We start from the raw sequence: 21773 nt of genomic DNA on the forward strand, positions 1-21773 counted from the left end.
AGTACGGACAGACAGATGGACGCGTAGAACGAAAACCACAATGTCCCCTTTAATATAGTAAGCATGGCTTACACATGTATTTGCGTTACCTTACAGTACATAAATAAGTCAGTTTTGTTACCGATACCGTTTCAATTTAGATTTGTTGCCTATTTTATTTCGTTTTGACCAATGAAGTAGAATTAGAGTTTAAAATGAGTAACAACATTTTCATTCACTGAAAGTTGGTTCTAGTTTTAAAGGTTAATAAACTTGAATGTAGCGTCTGTAGTGGTCAATTTTTAAAAGATTTTTATAAGCGTTGATTTAGTTTTGTCCAAGCCATTCAGGGAGAAACAATCGTAGTAAATTAAACATGCATAGACTGGCACCAATTTTAAAAATTGATCAAATTACTTAATCAGAAGTACTGTGCAATGTGCAATGTGTTATGATTTTTTTTTAATTTTGAATCACAAAAAGATTTAGGACATTCACATTTAAGCTCAAAAACCCTTTATATAAACCTCTTCATTTTCATCTAAAAATAAATATATTTCTGTGTGGGTCTTGTGTTCAAAAACAACTAGTGACATACCAGCAAGCGGGCTGCAAATAGAAACACAACTTTGGCATATACATTGAAACAAAAGTTATCAGAATTCTTATTGTCATTTACAAAAGGTCATCGGTGCCATATGGCATTTCTCATCTACCTACGGAAAAGAGTATATATGTTGTCCTGTTCGATAACGATGTTTGTATTGTTCTGTACAGTTATTTGAAATTAGAGATTGAATAAATTTGGAAATGACATTTCCAAAGTTTGCAATATTTATAAAAAAATCAATATTTGTTTACATTTAAAGGAAATTACAACATAAGTGTATAATACAGTGTAACAGAGAGTTGATAGTCATATGCCTTGTCAGATGGAAATTGTTTATTTCTAAACTTTCGACAAACTACATAAATGTCAATATGGAAGAAAGAATTGACATTTTGGTCGGGGTGACTGAAGTGGGAATGTATATCCATTAATCTGGAATCGTTCATATAAAATTTTCAGAGGGATCAGGTCTAAAACAGACAAGATTAGTTATTTATTACCGGTTTGTTTTGCCGTATTTTTTTTTCATTAAAAAGTGTAAAATGTAATGAAACACAGTAAATTAAAAAGTTAAATCTCTTCAGTTGATTTAGAAAATACAAATCAGGATGAACTCACAAAGGAGATATACTGTGTGTCGACCGGGTATAACATCTCCTACTATGCATATTCATCACCTGCAATGCGAATTCAAACGCATTCCTCGTCTTTTTGCTACTGTTAGATAAAGTTTTTGACTTTCAAATATTTTGGAATCAAACACCATTGAAGAGACATTTAAAATTGTCCAAAAAAAGTTATAAACACAACATTGATGTACATGGTAATAACATGATGATGATTTTAAATGGAAGATTTGTTAACAGCTATTGAAAGATGTTATTAGCATAAAATTCGGATTATACCTACACATATATAACAAGCAAGCTTTGTAATGGAAAATACTTTTATTTACATATATATGTCTTACAGGTACAAGCAAGCATGTGGCTCATACTTTCTTAGTGTTGTGTTGTATTCGGAAAGATTAATTTCTGTATAACTGTTAAATTGAAAATATAATGTTGTTGCATAAAAGATTAATATGATAACCACCCCTTATCAATTTTGTCACTTAAGTCCCAGCTGGTACTCTCTAAACATGGTGTATTGAAATTAACGTCATAAATTTAACTAAATAAATAGAATCAATTCTACCGGCTAGAGCTCAGTGAATATGTGGTGGACGAGCGAGTAAATTCACGCTATAAAATGAAAATAATTAGGAAAGATCATAAACAGCAAGAGCCAAGCAGTACCTTGCCAAATTGCACATTTTCCCTCTAATTTTTTCTCAAAACTCCTGTCCTGCTATTTTTCCAATTTCATCCTCCATTTGATGCTAATTTACAGGATAAATATAAAATATTAGACTGATAAGATGAAAAGAGTACAATGAGAAAGTATTTAAGATTATACAAGTATTTCATTTTCGAAAGATACTGTTGTACACGAGCATTTCATCCTTAATACATTTGAAAATAAGCTTGTGGTCGAAAATCATAAAAGGCAAAAACAAACCCCAAGTTGAATAACTTCTATAGCTGTCTTGTTTTATAATTAGTATTTGAAAGAAAGAAAACACACTCCCAATTGAAAGATCAAGACCCTACTTTCTATTTGAAGATGTTGATAAACTACAAATGATGCATAAATTCATATGTGGTGTAATATCAATATATTAGTAAACTAAAAGAGGGACGAAAGATACCAAAGGAACGGTCAAACTAACAAATCGAAAACAAACTGACAATGCCATGGCTAAAAATGAAAAAGACAAACAGACAAACACTAGTACACATGACACAACATAGAAAACTAAAGAATAAACAACACAAACCCCACCAAAAACTGGGGGTGATCTCATGTGCTCCGGAAGGTAAAATGTTCAGATTTCTTAAATCGATTTAGTAAAGACAAATCAGGGTGAATTCACAAAAGAGCTAGACTGTGTGTCGGCCTGGTATAACATCTTCTGCTATGCGAACTCAAATGCATTCCTTTTTTCGGCTGTTTCAAATATTTTGGAATCAAACATCATTAAGGAGACATTTAAAATCGTCAAAACACTTATAAAAACAACATTGACGTACTGGTAATGAAACTTGGTGATAATTTTGAAAGGAATATTTGTTTACAGCTATTGGCAGATATATTTCCCGTAAAATTACCGATTGTGCCTTCACATATAACAAGCAAGCTTGGTAATGGAACATACTTTTATATACATATACGTCTTACAGGTACAAGCATGTGACTCATTACTTTCTCAGGGTTGTGTTGTAATCGGAAACATGTCATCATTTGTTTCTGTTATACTGTTACTAAGTAAATTGAAAATGTAATTTTTGTTGCATAAAAGATAAATATGACAACCACCCCTATTCAATGGTGTTACTGAAGTCCCAGTTGGTACTCTCTAAACATGGTGCATCGAAATTAACGTCATGAATTCAATTAAAAAATATCCATTCTACCGGGTTGTGCTCAGTAAACATGTTGTACATGAACAAGTAAATTCACGATATAAGAATGAAAATAAACAGATAACATATACAGCTAGGGCCAAGCAGTAGCTGTACCTTGCCAAGTTGCACATCCTGCTTTCTATTTTTACTCAAAACTCATTTTCTTCCTATTTTTACAAATGTTATCCTCGACTCGGCGATAATTTACAGGATGCATATAAAATATGAGACTGGTAAAATAAAAGGATACAATGAGAATGTAATATGAGTATTTCATTTCAAGAATTTCCTGCTGTATATCAGCATTGCATCCTTAATAAAATTGAAAAGAAGGCTTGTGATCAAAAACCATAAAAGCAAAAACATACCCCAAGTTGAACAACTTATATATACAGCTGTCTTTTTTACATTATTATGACTACTAATATTAGTATTGGAAAGAACGAATACACACTTTTCATTGCAAGATGAAGACCATAGGTTCTATTTGAAGATGTCGATAAGGTACAAATGAGACCTTAATTAAGATGTGGTGTAACATCAAAATATTACTAGACTACAACGTAGATAGAAACAAATGCTGTCATTTTTTACCAAACAATATCACTGTAAAATACAGAAACAATACATATATTTTTACAACTTTGGACCATCCTTGGTCTGAATGAATAGAGAAAATAATTGGTTTCGATTTAATAAATATTTCGATGAACGGGTAAATGTTATGAAAATATGAAAGAAGACAACTCAATCATGTTAATGTTTACTACTTTCTTGCAGTTGCACGCAGCACGATAGACTAACTCAATGTTTGAAAGAGTGGTGACATAATGGTACGATTCTTTGTCTTGAGAAGAGAAGGGACAGTATGTCGATAAAATGGAAATTAGGGTGTGTGGTCTACAAAAACATACTTATTTAAACCAAGGCATTAACATTAAATACATTTTATGACACTTTAACGACAACAAACAAGCACAGTCCCATTACTTTAATTATAGTGTCCTAAATTTTGACTGAATTTTAGAAAAAAATAGTTATAAAACCAAAGTTTGATATTATGGGATACGCTCGAACCCCTCTTCGTTAAGCGATTTGGGAATTGATTTCAACATATGATATGCCAGTGTTTAGTACTATTTACGAATGTTAAAACATTTTCCCGTTAGTAGCGTGTTGTAAATAAGAATCCGGAGATAACAAAAGGACATTCAAAACTCAAAAGTCGAAGAAAAACTGACAAAACAAATACCACAAAAACTACGAAAGTATGAACAAGTCGACAAAGCACTACTTAGAAAACTAATGACTGGTCAACAAAATCGCCTCTAAAAACCGGGTGTGAACTCATGAGCGCCGGCCGGGTAATTAGTTTCTGTTCTAAGTCATTTTTAATTTTTAATTTTACAATGGTTTACTTCAAAATGTTTTACGTGAATTATTGTTTTGAAAAGTCGGTCTGTTTTTATCGGGTGTTCAATTGTTTTGTTTATGCATTTATTCGTCCTGTTGGGGGATTCGTATGAAATTTCATATACTTTCTAATTAATTTAGATTTTACTATTGATTTGTAAGCACATTGTTTTCCCTTGTAATAACGGGAATATTTAACTGTTGGCCATTGCTAGAGATATGAACAAAGCAGAAACTGAGATGGAAGTCAACGAGACAGCAACCACAGACGTAAATAACCAAAATACAGTCTTCAACAATATACAATGTACATCAAATATGTCGAAAAGATTTATAAATACCATAAATGATCTACCCTTAACACCAAATTCTCAAAATTGCAAAAAAATAACCATAAGGATGATAAGGGAGCTTCAAGAGTGTTTTGTTTTTTGGGGTCTGAGTCGTTTTGTTTTTTTGGCACATATCACGACTATTTTGATTTGTTTTTCGACCTTATTAATCAAGCTATTTACTTTTCAAAATTCAACACTATGAGGTATGGTGAAAATCTATAGATTCAGATTTTTCTTTTGCCATCTGCTAGACCACAATATTTTTTTTTCTAAACAATGAGGATCATAATATTTATATAGGAAAAAAACATACCCTCTTTTGAAGTTAAATAGTCGTTCTCTAACAAGGTACCTGACTCGGGACAGGTGCACAAACAATTGTACAGGATTAAACTAGATTTTTGTAATTCGAATTGTACATTAAAACCATGTAATAAAAAATCATATAAGGGGACAAAGTACTAACTGTTCCATAACAATCTTATAGACAATTAAAAAAAAAAGGTACAAGTACAAACATAACACCAGTAATCTGTACAGTCCTTGTTTACCAACAGTTTTTATAGCAACATTGACAAATATAATATATAAATATATATTTAAGATGACTTTCACATCCTTTATAGAAATGGCCTTCATTTAAGTTAAAATCATAAATTTTTATCACGGCTGAAATCTAACTTCATAGTGAAAAAATGTAAATTGATTTAATAAAACGAAATTGAGAACAAATTAAATGTTGTATAAGTGTCTTGATTACCGTTCGTATACAGTCATGTTCAAACTTTCAGTTTAGTATAAGGTTGAATTTTAATAAAAGGTGTCTCAGTTATAGACCTGATCCCCGAGGAAGACAAACATGAACTGATACCAGGCCACAGTATTTATACGTATCCGTTTACTATTAAGTTTCTATCCATACACATAAAGTATAAGACTATGCAATGGATAAAACGCTCAATCATACAATTCGGAATTAACAAAATAGTTTAGAAGTCTAGAAACACTCGCGTTAAATAGATCGACATAAAATAATAATACACAATTATCCTACATCCATGAGAAATATGCTGATATGCCTGTATATTAAAACCAAAATAATCTGGACTTTTATGTAAATCACACCAAATAGAACCGGTCCAAATATACTAAAGTGGTTATTAAAGGAATCCGGTATTAACAATTCATTTTGCATGGAAACCAAACAAATAATACCTGGATCGTTGCCTTCTTTGTTTGTGTGGTGTTTTTTTTTAATGAAATTATGGATGTTGATGGTTGGTTATTGCTTGCTTTTGTTTGTTGTGACGTATATGTTTTTCTACCTTTTGTATGCATGAAATACTCCATATACATTTACTATAGAGAAAATCATGAACAATCATAGTTCTTCTCTTTTAAGGTTAATGTACCCTTATAGAGATAGGCCATTTAGTACATATTTCTAGGGGAAACTTGATGCAAAGCATTATTTTTTACTGTTTCATTGCATTTGATAGAAAAAGAAGACTTTGTGGCAAATACATCAAGATTTTTATGGAAAATCCACAGCCTTTAATACAGAGATTTTTGTTATAAAATTTGAAACATAAATTACTCACTTGATTTTCTCTGATGTGCTAGTGTTTATTTTTTACAAAAAGTTCTAAGCAACCTCCAAATTTCAAAACACCTCGTGCTGAATCACTAAAGTCGAGCGCACCCTAAAAGTTGTACTTGATTTTGGCCATATTTATATTTGTTTTCACCAATAACAACATTTATAAACTTGTTCTAAGGAAATCAATGCTAGCACTGCATACAATAATCCTATATCTATCAGTCATCAAATTGCCAAATATGAGAATACAAGGATAAAGGCTGTGGATTTTCTATAAAAGTCTTGATTTATTTCCCACAAAGTCCTCTTTTTCTATTAAATGCAATGAAACAGTAAAATAATAATGCTTTGCATCAAGTTTCCCCTTGGAATATGTACACAATGGCCTATCTCTATTATTCATTATATCTGTAGTTTTGATACAATTGAAGTTTAAAAAGTTCGTACAAAAATGGCTACAGAAGGGTACATAAACCTTAATGTCCCTTTGTATTTCAATTATTTCTTCAACTGTATACCTGTATTAAATAATTATGATTAACGCTTTGTGTTATGTTGGATCAACCAAAAATGCCTAACAATTTGTGTTCTGATTATAAATTTCTATTTCTTTGCAGGAATTGAAACAGCTGCAGAGTTACTGAGAAACTATACCTACTGTATGGTGTACTTGGCGTGGATAGTATACATTACAAATATCTATTGGAGAACATAATACCGACCGTGCAAGGGCTGCATAGCCGGTCAATGTCATTTAAAACTTCCATTTGTTGTTGGAGAACATACAATATAAATCCTCACCAGAGGATATGATAATCCAGGACTTACCTATTGGAGAACATACAATATAAATCCTTACCAGTAAATATGATAATCCAGGACTGGTGTCTTGTTAGAAACCTAGTTAGCTAAGGCTCGTTTATGGTTAAGTTGATTTCATCTTCCCAAACATTTAGGGGTTGGTGTGTGTTGCTTATTCTTTAGTTTTCTATGTTATGTCATGTGTTCTATTGTTTATCTGTTTGTCTTCTTTCATTTTTAGCCAGGCGTTGTCAGTTTATTTTCGATTTGTGAATTTGACTGTCCCTCTGGTATCTTTCGTCCCTCTTTTAATGACGCCGTTACGATTTGGTTGACCGTCGTTCAATATCTTTTTCAAGTACCTGTGATCTGAGACACAGATTACCACATGTATATTTCACCAGCTATAATCAAGTAGTCTTTCTCGTTTGAATTGTTTTAAATTTTTCATTTGGTAGCCGTTTCTAGAATAGTGTATATGGTTCGAGTGTTGCTCATTGATGAAGGCCGTACGGTTACATATTAGAGTTGCTTACGTGTACGTCGTTTGCTGCCTTGGTGGAGAGTTGTCCTCCAAGCGATGATATGATATCAAATGTATTTTCCAATATTTTCATACATCCAAATGTGATTTATCATTAGTTTTAATTACATCGAGCAACTAGACAGGTGTTATCGGTGATGCAGGAAAAGCATACCTATCCAAAATACTGGAGTTACCACTTTGTTTGTTGTATATGTGAGTTCAATGGCTTTTATTTTTGTTTGTTGAATATGTGAGTTCCATAGCTTTTTTGTTTGTTTGTTGTATTTGTGATTTCCATGAAATTTGCTTTTGTTTGTTGTATATGTGAATTCAATGGCTTTTATTTTTGTTTGTTGTATACTATATGTGAGTTCCATGGCTTTTACTTTTGTTTGTTGTTAATGTGAGTTTCATGGCTTTTGCTTTTGATTGTTGTATATGTGGTTCCATTGGTTTTGCTTTAATTGGTTGTATATGAGAGTTACATTGATTTTGCTTTTGTTTGTTGTACCTGTTTTTTGCATGTGTTTACTTGTGTGTGGATGGTTTTTCAGATGTACAAACATAAATAGAAATAAGTACTATAAGAAGTTGTAAATATATAATCTAAGAATTGTAAAGGTTGTATAAAGTATTACTTATCATTGAGGAAAAGATGTAACTTTTTTTTCTTATAATTTCAATGACTATCTTACAGGATCACAATTTTACAATATTTATAAATTGGACGTCAAAAGCTGGACGACACAATAACAACATTACAACAATAATAAACCAACAAAAAATACACAAGATTTATGCAGAAAATGCTTCACATTTTTGGAATATATAATTTTTTTATAATAAGGAGAAGCTTCTAATCGGAGAGCGATTCTATCGCACTATCCATGCATAAGCTAACACATATTTACCTGTTTTCGTGTAACTAGTATAGTAGCACTAGTCTCTAGGTACCACTTGTTTGTTTTAAAGAGGTTCATACATCTTTTGCTCAATTGCTTTATGTGTTTGGATCCGATATTGTGCAACAATGTGTTTGTAGTGGTCTAACTATAATTTCTATAGAAAACTCGTTTTGATTAATTTAGAATACAAAATCTCAGTTTCGCCCGAAATAAATATTTCATACATATTTGAGTTTGATTTTGTTATTTGTATATGTGAGTTCCATGGCATTTGCTTTTGTTTGTTGTATACTATATGCGAGTTTCCTGACTTTTACTTTTGTTTGTTGTATATGTGAGTTCCATGGCATTTGCTTTTGTTTGTTGTATACTATATGCGAGTTTCATGGCTTTTACTTTTGTTTGTTGTATATGTGAGTTCCATGGCTTTTGTTTTTGTTTGTCGTTTATGTAAGTTCCATGGCTTTTGCTTTTGGTTTTGTATACTTTATTTGGTCTGTTTAACTTTTTTGGATTCGAGCGTCACAGATGAGTCTTTTGTAGACCAAACCCGCGTCTGCTTATATACATGATTTAGTCCTGGTATCTACAAAAGTATGATGAGTTTATTTCCATGGCTTTTGCTTTTGTTTGTCGCATATGTGAGGTCCATGGCTTTTGCTTTTGTTTGTTGTATATGTGAGTTCCATGACTTTTGCTTTTGTTTGTTGTATATGTGAGTTCCATGACTTTTGCGTTTGTTTGTTGTATATGTGAGTTCCATGACTTTTACTTTTGTTTGTTGTATATGTGAGTTCTATTAACTTTTACTTTTGTTTGTTGTATATGTGAGTTCCATGACTTTTGCTTTTGTTTGTTGTATATGTGAGTTCCATGGCTATTGCTTTTGTTTGTTGTATATGTGAGTTCCATGGCTTTTGCTTTTTTTTTTATTGTACATGTTTTTTTTTCATTTTTCTTTTTTGAGTGTATGGTATTTTAGATGTTAAAATATAAATAGTTATAAGTAATATAAAAAGTTGTAAATGGTATAATTGAAAAATGTTAGGATAGTTTGAAGTATGACTGACGCATTAAGGAAAACGTTTTTTTAATTATGTCAATGACTATCCTACAGGATCACAATTTTACAATATTCATAAATTGGACGTCAAAAGCTGGACGGCACAATAGCAACATTAGAACAATATTATACAAAACAATAATATAAACATAAGATTTATACAGAAAATGCTTAACATTTGCAATACATTTGGGTTTTTTTTATAACAAGGAGAAGCTTCTAATCGAAGAAGCGATTCTATCGCACTATCCATGCATAAGCTGGCACAGATTTACCTGTTTTCGTGTTACTAGTAGCATTTTACGTTAGATTTCACATTATGAATACAGCAAATGAAATAACGTGTACTGAAATGTATACTTAAAGTCAATTCAAGATTTATGAAATAAGGCTACTATACAGAATTGAAAACAAAAAAAATGTAACTATTAATAATTTTTGTGAAAAATATATTACTATGTCCTCATTTGTAAATTGTCATATATAAAGCCCCAAAAATAAATGTTGCAATAACTTTTAACCGATATCATCGAGTTATGGTTGTTGGCATCAAGGATTTGTTTAGTATACAAAACCTTGATGGCATGTATTATGTAATGTCTTATGTCATAAAATTAATATTAAAATATTGGATTTAAAAATGAATAAAAACGGTAATAAAAAAACCCATATACAATGCTTTTTAAATATGTGAAACAGCAAATATAAATTAAAGTTCAATTCTTCTTGAATAATTGATAGGTCTTTCCTTCCATTTTCTTTTAATTATACTGTCATAAATAAACCGTATTCAAACCGAATGTCATTTTGAAAAAGAGGTGGTCCAGCAAATCATTTAAAATTAAATCAGTTTGAATGATACAATCAGTCGAAAAAGGCACCAATTCCCGAAATGCAGATGTGTCACAGTTTGACGTCGCGAAAATAACAGTTTAGTTTAAATAATATGTTATTCAGTTTACGTTAGCAACATCATTACCTCTCCTGTACCTGTATCGTATGCCCTTTATTGACTAATTTTCTTTGTTATCTTTCTGTCACCTAGTGTCAAATCTGTTTGTCTATATAAATGAAATGTCATGCATCTATATATAGTCTATGGCCTCTACGTTGAGCTCTGTCACAGGTCTAGTCATAAAGTTAATTGTAAAACAAAAATACATTGGACATATAGGCTAATAGATCTCTGATAATTTAATGTACACTCAATATCAAAGATGTCTAGATAGAGGGCTCACGCAAACAAAAACAAACAAAAAATAACTAGAGGACGAGTTGGTTTTTCTAACATTTGGGCGACTTGTCCTAATATTAGGACGACTTGTCCTAATATATGATGTATGATTAAAGCGCCTAGCTGACTGTGATGTTTATAGCGTTACACACGAGGAAGAAGAAATAATATTTAAAAAAGGTAACTTGGTAAGATTCACGAGACCTGAGAATGATTATCTACAGTACACTTTCATCTCTATATAATTAATCTTCGCGCTATCAATCATATGTGACGAAGCTTGAACAAGTGACCTAATAATTTCCATTTGTTCATCCTGGACCTAGTCCAAACAATCATGACGTCTGGCAAGGCTATTTTTTTTAATTTTTTCTGGGACGAAAGAAAGCCTTGCCAGACATCATACTTATTTGGACTACCTCCTATCACTTCGAGCAATCGTGATTGAAATGTCATCCCTGAAAAACACAAGAAGGTCCCAAAAATATTACGGACAATACAATGCCAATGGTAAATAATAACGTACGGACTCACCAGTCACCGTACGGGTATCCCTAAATATTGCACGCATTTTTGTCACAGGATAGAAGTTCCTTCATTATATAAGTTCTAAAAGGAAAAAGTATTCTGGAATATTATTTCCATTAGTATGAATATCACAGTTTATTATATACTTAGTTGTAAACACAGATAAATTGTATGTAATACAATCAATGGCAAGCCTGCTGTATCAGCCACCCGTGATGTCAGTCTGAGACATTGAGTTGTAGCCCGAAGCCAGTGTCTAGTTTAAATAAGCTGGGACAAGTTAACGTACACTGCCAATAGTCTGACTGGTCTAGTGCATATCTGTGTGCACTTTTTTAGCTCACCTGGCCCGAAGGGCCAAGTGAGCTTTTCTCATCACTTGGCGTCCGTCGTCCGTCGTCGTCCGGCGTCCGTCGTCCGTCGTTGTTAACTTTTACAAAAATCTTCTCCTCTGAAACTACTGGGCCAAATCAAACCAAACTTGGCCACAATCATCATTGGGGTATCTAGTTTAAAAAATGTGTGGCGTGACCCGGTCAACCAACCAAGATGGCCGCCACGGCTAAAAATAGAACATAGGGGTAAAATGCAGTTTTTGGCTTATAACTCAAAAACCAAAGCATTTAGAGCAAATCTGACATGTAAAAATGTTTATCAGGTCAAGATCTATCTGCCCTGAAATTTTCAGATGAATCGGTCAATCGGTTGTTGGGTTGCTGCCCCTGAATTGGTAATTTTGAAGAAATTTTGCTGTTTTTGGTTATTATCTTGAATATTATTATAGTTAGAGATAAACTGTAAACAGCAATAATGTTAAGCAAAGTAAGATCTACAAATAAGTCAACATGACCAAAATGGTCAGTTGACCCGTTTAGGAGTTATTGCCCTTTATAGTCAATTTTTAACCATTTTTCGTTAATTAAAGTTATCTTTTACAAAAATCTTCTCCTCTGAAACTACTTGGCCAAATTAATCCAAACTTGGCCACAATCATCTTTGGGGTATTTAGTTTAAAAAATGTGTGGCGTGACCTGGTCAACCAACCAAGATGGCCGCCACGGCTAAAAATAGAACAAAGGGGTAAAATGCAGTTTTTGGCTTATAACTCAAAAACCAAAGCATTTTGAGGAAATCTGACATGGGATAAAAATGTTTATCAGGTCAAGATCTATCTGCCCTAAAATTTTCAGATGAATCGGTCAATCGGTTGTTGGGTTGCTGCCCCTGAATTGGTAATTTTGAGGAAATTTTGCTGTTTTTGGTTATTATCTTGAATATTATTATAGATAGAGATAAACTGTAAACAGCAATAATGTTCAGCAAAGTAAGATCTACAAATCAGTCAACATGACCAAAATGGTCAGTTGACCCGTTTAGGAGTTATTGCCCTTTATAGTCAATTTTTAACAATTTTTGTAAATTAAAGTAATCTTTTACAAAAATCTTCTCCTCTGAAACTACTTGGCCAAATTAATCCAAACTTGGCCACAATCATCTTTGGGGTATCTAGTTTAAAAAATGTGTGGCGTGACCTGGTCAACCAACCAAGATGGCCGCCATCGCTAAAAATAGAACATAGGGGTAAAATGCAGTTTTTGGCTTATAACTCAAAAACCAAAGCATTTTGAGGAAATCTGACATGGGATATAAATGTTTATCAGGTCAAGAACTATCTGCCCTGAAATTTTCAGATGAATCGGTCAATCGGTTGTTGGGTTGCTGCCCTCCAATTGGTAATTTTTAAAGAAATTTTGCCGTTTTTGGTTATCTTGAATACTTTTATAGATAGCGATAAACTGTAAACAGCAATAATGTTCAGCAAAGTAAGATCTACAAATAAGTCAACATGACCTAAATGGTCAATTGACCCCTTAAGGAGTTATTGCCCTTTATAGTCAATTTTTAACAATTTTCATTAATTTGGTAAATTTATGTAAATTTTTTCCAAATATAGTTCTCTGTTACTAATGGGCAAAGTTCATGATAGATATATAATTGTAAGAAGCAAAATCGTTCAGTAAAGTAAGAACTTCAAACACATCACCATCACCAAAATACAATTTTGTCATGAATCCATTTGTGTCCTTTGTTTAATATGCACATAGACCAAGGTGAGCGACACAGGCTCTTTAGAGCCTCTAGTTAATTGTTACTTACCGTAAGTTAACGCAGAATGTCACTCAACGCCATCAATATTAATAAACTGATACTCTCTTCCTTGCAAAAATTTCGTAGACCAGGTTTGACCTTCTCCCTAATAAGTGATTATTAAAAAAAAAAAAAAAAGCGTGAAAACAGTCAGTACCACGTGTATTGAAAATGTCAAATTTTGGTAATTATTGATTGATTTATGTTTCATAGACTGAATAAAATATAATTATAACAGAAAATAAAAAAACATTGAACATTTTTGCGTCAGAAGATATTAATTCGTAACTGCCCGCTTGTCTTCGTGTTTATTTTAGACGATTGATTATTAGGACAACTTCAGTGACTGGTTACCGTTAATTTTATGAGGAAGTGGAACCAGTTTTGTTTTCATTTCAAAAGTGTACACATAATTTTGGTCACAAACATCGTTTAATTAATATACATGGCTTTACTGTCAGTAAGTGCGAGACCATGAAAGGCACCAAAAAGGCTGTCTCACAAGTCTGACAAAGTTACGGAGGCTTAAAAAAATACGAGGATCTTGAATGTTGTTATCTCTAATCAACATGGTTGTAAAATCAGAGCGTTGCATCTAATTATGATCAATTATCAGTCCAGTGATTTTGAAACACCTGTAGAGTTTTGTCAATTGTCACTGTATACTAGAAGATAATACAAATTTCACACATAGCGGGTATGATGAATGCATAGCTGCCAAAATTCTATGCGTAGCGGTACCGCAATGCATGAATAGCCTAGGGAAAACACTGGGTTAAGTTTTCCTAGACAAGTTCATATATCAGATACTCTAAGCAATAGTTCACTAAATCTGATGTATGGAATGATTGTGAGGTTTACATGTTTAACTGGCAGGTGCCATTTGACCTTGACCTCATTTTTATGGTGCAGTACTAAGTCAATGTGAAGTTTTTGAGTTTTGGTCTTTTTTTCTTAAACTATATATGCAATAGGTCAACTATATTTGGTTTATGGAAATATTTTATCACCATGACGTATACATGGTATACCTATGTCAGTCTTGCAGGTTTTATTTGACCTCAACCTCAATTTAACAGTTCATTGCTCAGTTTTTGTGTTTTGGTCTGGCTTTTTCAAAATATAAGCAATAGGTCAACTACACTATATGTGTTGTATGGAAGGATTGTAAGGTGTATATGTCTGTTTGGCATGTACATGTATCATCTGACCTTGACCTCATTTTCATGATTCACTGTTCAATGTTAAGTTCCAGTGGTGGATCCAGAGGGGGGGTTCCGGGGGTGCGCACCCCCCCTTTATTTTTGCCGATCAATGCATTTGTATCGGGACATATGTTTTGCACCCCCCTTTTGCCCTGGGTTAGCACCCCCCCTTTCGAAAATTCCTGCATCCGCCCCAGAGTTCTTATGGCAGAGTTTTTTTCTCAGATATTATAAGCAATAGGTCATATGATCAACTACATGTATATTTAATCCAAAGAATGATTGTCAGTTGTACATGTCTGTCTGGCATGGTTCATATGATTTTGACCTCATTTTCATGGTTTAAAGGTCAATTTTTAGTTTTTATCAGAGCTCCAGATAAGCTGCGTATTTGCGTGATCACGCAATACAAATATTAGAAAACCCAATGCAATTGTCCATTGCAGGGTTCAACAACCCAATTAATTCAACGGAAAACCCAATTATATGCCAAAACCATGAGTTTTCAACCCTTTTATTGACTACCGTTTGCGTTATTTACCCTTATCTGTTTAAAGTCGTCGCGTAAACTATTTTTATAATATTTATAATTGGAAATTTCCTGTCGTTCTAAAAATAGATCCCTGCATCAAGTACCTGAAATGGGTCCCTGTTTGAGATTTCCCTTGCTCAATAGGTACACGTGTTTTTGTAAACATTTCGATCTTCTCGGCGTTTATCTAATGAGCATGTTTCATGAGTCATATTTTTTTCGCACTGCTCGGGATTTATCATAACATACATTGAATTAAAACGAAAGTGAATGTCCGGTAAAAATATTGAATAGAAGCATGTTTTCAGCTTCTTTTGAAAATCTGAGGGAAAGTTATGATGATAACAAGACTCAGCTAGTGTTTTTAGGAAGCGTACATCAAATGCACGGGCGTTTGTGCGTACCATAATGAGAACATTGCTAATAAACACGGGGTTTCATCAAAATCGAAATCAGTTGAAAAATGTAAAAGGCCAAATCAATTATGAAATGATAAAGCATCAGAAACCAAAAGTTCTAAATAAAATACAACTAAACCCAGATTTATGTCAATTGAATAAAACAAAAGCATTCAGGTATAATTAGAGTTTATATACTATTATTATTCATGTGGGTATGCGCAGCCTAGAACGGCAATTTGACTATTCATACCCGCATGCGGGTACGCGCAGACACTGCCTACTTATATAATGAATACACATACCATGCACACAGGCACTGGTCTCAGAATTTATTATATTAAGGTATAAGACGAGTGCCTGTGAATACACATATCCGTTTTTGTGAGAAAATACAAAACTGGCAAAAGGTTTGAAATGGGACACAATTTAAACCTACAATTGCTCCTCAGTGAATAAACCAAATAAAACAGCTAGCAAATAACCCTAACCATAACCCCAAACCAAATAAAACAGTTAAACAAAGAAAGAAACATATTTAAGATGGGGAAAAATGGGTTGATATTGCCTAAATATTCAATATTGTGTCGATGAAAAAACCCAATTCATTAAGGAGCTTGGTGGTGAAAAACCCAATTTGATATAAACCTGAGGGGTGAATTGGAATTGATAATGCAATTAAAAAACTTTATCACCCAATTATATAAGAAAATGGTGGGTAAAAACCCCAATTTGTGAATTCTTATCTGGAGCTCTGTTTTATGGATAAGTCTGTGTCTTACAAACTATTATCAATAGGTCAACTATATTTGGTGTATTAAATGGTTAGAAGGTGTACATGCTTAATTATTATGCCCCCGACATAGCGGAGGGGCTATTAAGTTTACCCTTGTCTCTCGGTATGTACATGTATTACACATTTATATGTACTTCCTACAACCAGTGATCTGGAAAGATTTGTTCTCTATGGGCCCAGGGCCACCAAATAATAAAATCAATGGGCCATTTTTAGAGTTGATGGCCCATGTTGTCAAAGGAGTGGGCCATTTGTTCACTATAAAAAAAAAGTTAAAGAAAGTATATATTTCAGCAAAGAGTTAGTGGTAGTAACCTGTATGATTTTAATTGATATCATGGATTTTGTGCCTTGCGATTTTGTAATTTCAATTGCAACATGTTGATTAACAGAAATAATGCAAGCTTACTTAAAGATTATAATAAGAGAAAAATTTTCGTCTGTAGTAGCCAAATTTCAGAAATTTAAAGTTGTTTATAAAAACTTATATCATGAATGATGGTTAATTAGTAAGTTACATGTATACTGCATGTTGCTATTATTACCATAGGAAAACACCTGAGACGTCTCCAAAAAATGTACGTGCTCCTATCATTGGAGGGAACACTTCATAGTTGTGTACACAAACACGGCAACATGACATAAGAAGAAACTATAAAAATCAGTTAAAAAAGGCTTAACTTAACGGAGTGGTCATGGAGGGGTACTTATACATCCCAAAATCAAAAAGGCACTAAGTACAGATCTGAGAGTATTCAAGGCCAATACCAACTAATAAAAAAACTCATGTTACTTGGACTATACAATGTAATCATGATTATATCAAATATAAAAGACTTTTTTTTTAAAACTTTTTCATTATTATGTTTTTTTCAGTCTTTTATCATCAATTGTGGAAGATTTTTTTTTTTCTATAAATGATAAATGTTGCATATGTATTTAGAAAGATTGTTAAATGGTGATATAAATTTTAGTGTTTTTTTCTTTTGCAGATTTTTGAAGAAGTACTGTAGAAGACATTTTTATAAAGCTGTTGTGTATCAGACATTGTCAAAGCAGTAAGTATAATCAAGAGAGGTCACCTACATATACATAAATAAACTCATTAAGATTCCGGGATTGAATTTAGTATATACGCCAGACGTGTGTTTCGTCTACAAAAAACTCATCAGTGACGCTTGAATTTAAAAAAAAAGGACAGACAAATAATTAGACACAACATAGAAAAATAAAGACTAAGCAACACGAACCCCAACAAAAAATGAGGGTGATCTCAGGTGCTCCAAAAGAGTAAGCAGATCCTGCTCAACATATCATGCATATGATACTGTCAAGTTGATCATGTGGTAAATAGTCTGAATTCGCTTGGTCACAAAGTTCAAATGAAGTAGATGTAAGCAATTATAACCAAACTGTACGGCCTTCAAAAATGAGAAAAACACATTCTGTATGCCTATGGTTGGCTATAAAAGGCCCTCAACATGAGAAATATGAAACAATTGAATTGAGAAAACTAAGGGCATAATTTATAAGAAAACAATTACCAAAAATTAAAATATGATAGACATGAAACAGCAACTACAGGCTTGGAACTGGCCCATAAAACAAAATGTGGCGGAGTTTTTTCAACATGTTTGCGAGCACTCAACCTTCCCCTAACCTGGGACAACGGTATAACAGAACAACATAAGAAGAAATATCATAAATATCAGTTAAAAAAGGCTTAACTTGATAGATAGATACAAATAGAATTACATGAACAAAAACACAGAGTTGATATGGAGGGATACTTATACATGTTATACATCCCAAAATCAAAAAGGCACCAAGTACAGATCTGAGAATATTCAAGGCCAATACCAACTAATAAAATAAAATCATGTATATTGGACAAAAATATCAAATACAAAAGACTTTTTTTGTTTTTAACTTTTTGATTATTATTTTTTCAGTCTTTTATCATCAATTGTGGAAGATTTTTTTTTCTATAAATGATAAATGTTGCATATATGTATTTAGAAAGATTGTTAAATGGTGATATAAATTTTAGTGTTTTTTTCTTTTGCAGATTTTTGAAGAAGTACTGTAGAAGACATTTTTATAAAGCTGTTGTGTATCAGACATTGTCAAAGCAGTAAGTATAATCAAGAGAGGTCACCTACATACACATAAAATACTGTTACTTGAAAAGAGAAGAAGCTTATATCATATATATATCCTGCTCTTGATTCCAGACCTTATTCTGAAGTACATTTACCTATAGTCATAACAAAGATCATTAAAAAAAAATGTATTTGTCACTTAGTTATATCTCAGGAATAGACTGACTAGCTACCTTAGCTTTATTTGGCATAACCTTTCACAATCAAGGGTTCTTTAACTTCACTTCATACCTTACTTGGCCTTCTAGAGAGAGTTTATTGTAAATAGGGAATATGTCAAAGAGCAAAGAACCTGACCAAAGAGCAGATAACAGCCGATGGCCACCAATGGGTCTTCAACACAGCAAGAAAATCAGCTGGCCCCTAAATAAAAATGTGTACTAATTCTGTGAAAATTGACGTCATATTTAAATCCAAAACATATAAATGAACTAGGTTAAAAATAAACACATTCTGTCATGGTTTAAAAAACATGACTTTGACTGAGTATTTTCATACTATCATGACTTTACTTGTTATAGTTTTTATCGTCATGAACATGCATGAAATATTTGCCACTGGACGTTAGGTAACCAGTAAGCAACAATCAATCATATTACAGTACTGCCATTTTGATATCAGTTTTTACATTACAGTTTAAAATTGATATAAAGGCATGAAAGGTCAGATATTTCTCTGTATCAATAGTTAATTTTGCGTTTGGTTGATAATTTGTACCTCTTTCTTGTGACTTTAGGTAGTCTTATAGCTTGTCGGTTACAAGCATAAAATGACGTTCATTCTTGATTTTACAATTATTCAGCTATTTCAGCAGAACATGTATGCAATGCTTTTATAATATTTTTATACCCCACCTACGACAGTAGAGGAGCATTATGTTTTCTGGTCTGTGCCTCCGTTCGTTCGTTTGTCCGTCTGTGGGTCCGTTCGCTTCAGGTTAAAATTTTTGGTCAAGGTAGTTTTTGAAGAAGTTGAAGTCCAATCAACTTGAAAACTTAGTACACATGTTCCCCATGATATGATTTTTCTAATTTTAATGCCAAATTATAGTTTTGACCCCAATTTCATGGTCCACTGAACATAGAAAATGATCGTGCGAAGTTCAGGTTAAAGTTTTTAGTCAAGGTAGTTTTTGATAAAGTTAAAGTTACATCAACTTGAAACTTAGTACACATGTTCCCTATGATATGATCTTTGTTATTATAATTCCAAATTATAAGTTTGACCCCAATTTCAAGGTGCACTGAACATTGAAAATGATAGTGCGAGTGGGGCATCCGTGCACTATGACATTTATTTTAATCATGTACATTGAATGTTTAAACATGTTAAAGAGTCAAAGAGGTAGTTTGAATACTATTTACATCAACAATATGTGATATCTTCGTTCATGAATACCATAGTAAAGCTTTTATTATCACTTTTTTTTCAGCATTTTATTTTGGAATTTTAGCCTAGTTGGTTTACATCCATAGCTGATTTCTATACTTTACCAATAGAGTAAGTATTTTTTTTCAGCATACTTATAAAAAAGCTTAACAATTGATATTGCTCAATATTTCCCATTTCTGGGAGTATTGCATACCCTATAAAAGTTTGTCCACTTGGGTTATCCTGCCTATATAATACTTTGCCAACCCTTTAGTGCAGAGAAGTGAACATTCTTTTCATTTTATCCAGGCCATTCATGCAATTTATTAATAATATTGTTATACTCATCAATCAAAAGAGGGACAGTCAAACTCATGACAATGCCATGGCAAAAAATGAAAAGGACAAACAGACAAACAATAGTACGCATGACACAACATAGAAAACTAAAGAATAAACAACACAAACTTCACCAAAAAAAAGGGGTGATATTTCACAAAATGATGTGTATTTAAATAACCAGACTTGTCAAGAAAACCATTTAATCATATATTAAATAAGTTAAGCATGGTATATAAATGTGCAATTTATATGATAAAAGAAAGATAACTCAAATTTAAAATATTTGATAAATGCAATACAATGTTTATTTTAAGTTAGCATAGCATTCTTTACCCGTCAATGGTTTCAAGCAGTTATATTTTTTTATGAATATGGATACATGTATGTTTATGCATTTTTTCTATAGATTTATTTAATGCTTGAAACTTTTTCAATATGCATTTAGATGTATATTATTTTGTGTTCATTATGGAGTTCTTAATTTGAATATATATATATATTAAACGTTTCATCAGCTTCTCAAATACAATAAAAACTTTTGTTCAAATGAACAGTTTCACAAAGTGTAAACAAAAATGTTTTTAAGGTTACATCCTTGAAACAAACAGGTTAATCAATCATTGTACTATTGATTTGATTAAAAATTTTATTTATATTTTTTTTTGTTTGGCATTTCAAGCTTTAAAAACAAAGTTGGACATGACATAAGTTTGGTACTGATAATAGTTAATCTTTTACAAAACTGCATTTTGTCATAACAATATTTTTATACATTTTTTTTTCATTTCAGGTCATGGCACGTAAATCAAAAAAGAGCAAAGCCTCCAAAGCCAAAGAACAAAAACTAAGAATGAGAGAAAGAAGGTTGGCAGAGGAGGCTTTGCAACAGTCTACTGATATTGATAACTTTGAAGGAGAAAGCACTGATAATGGTTATCCTGAAGGAGAAAACACTGTTAATGAATTTGCTGTCAATAAAATTGAAATAAATGACACTGTTTTGACTGTTAACTCTGTTGTCAATAAAAGAAATCACACTGATAATGAATTGACTGTTAACTCTGTTGTCAATCATACTGAAAGAAATCACACTGATAATAAATTGACTGTTAACTCTGTTGTCAATAAAAGAAATCACACTGATAATGAATTGACTGTTAACTCTGTTGTCAATATAAGAAATCACACTGATAATGAATTGACTGTTAACTCTGTTGTCAATAAAAGAAATCACACTGTTAATGAATTGACTGTTAACTCTGTTGTCAATAAAAGAAATCACAGTGATAATGAATTGACTGTTAACTCTGTTGTCAAT

At 32.3% G+C, this 21773-nt stretch overlaps 1 long non-coding RNA gene across 2 annotated transcripts; it reads left to right on the plus strand.

The window, feature by feature from the left end:
• Nucleotides 1–11121: 11121 nt before the first annotated feature.
• LOC134725886 (uncharacterized) lies at nucleotides 11122–21443 on the plus strand. 2 transcript variants are annotated; one of them, XR_010108609.1, is made up of 5 exons: nucleotides 11122–11161; nucleotides 17573–17638; nucleotides 18649–18714; nucleotides 20175–20242; nucleotides 21246–21443. It is a non-coding gene; the product is annotated as an uncharacterized LOC134725886 (long non-coding RNA). The 2 variants fall into 2 exon arrangements; XR_010108608.1 differs by having other exon boundaries at nucleotides 11122–11153.
• The last annotated feature ends 330 nt before the right edge of the window (nucleotides 21444–21773 follow it).

This window comes from Mytilus trossulus, chromosome 7, assembly GCF_036588685.1.
Source record: "Mytilus trossulus isolate FHL-02 chromosome 7, PNRI_Mtr1.1.1.hap1, whole genome shotgun sequence".
NCBI lineage: Eukaryota > Metazoa > Mollusca > Bivalvia > Mytilida > Mytilidae > Mytilus > Mytilus trossulus.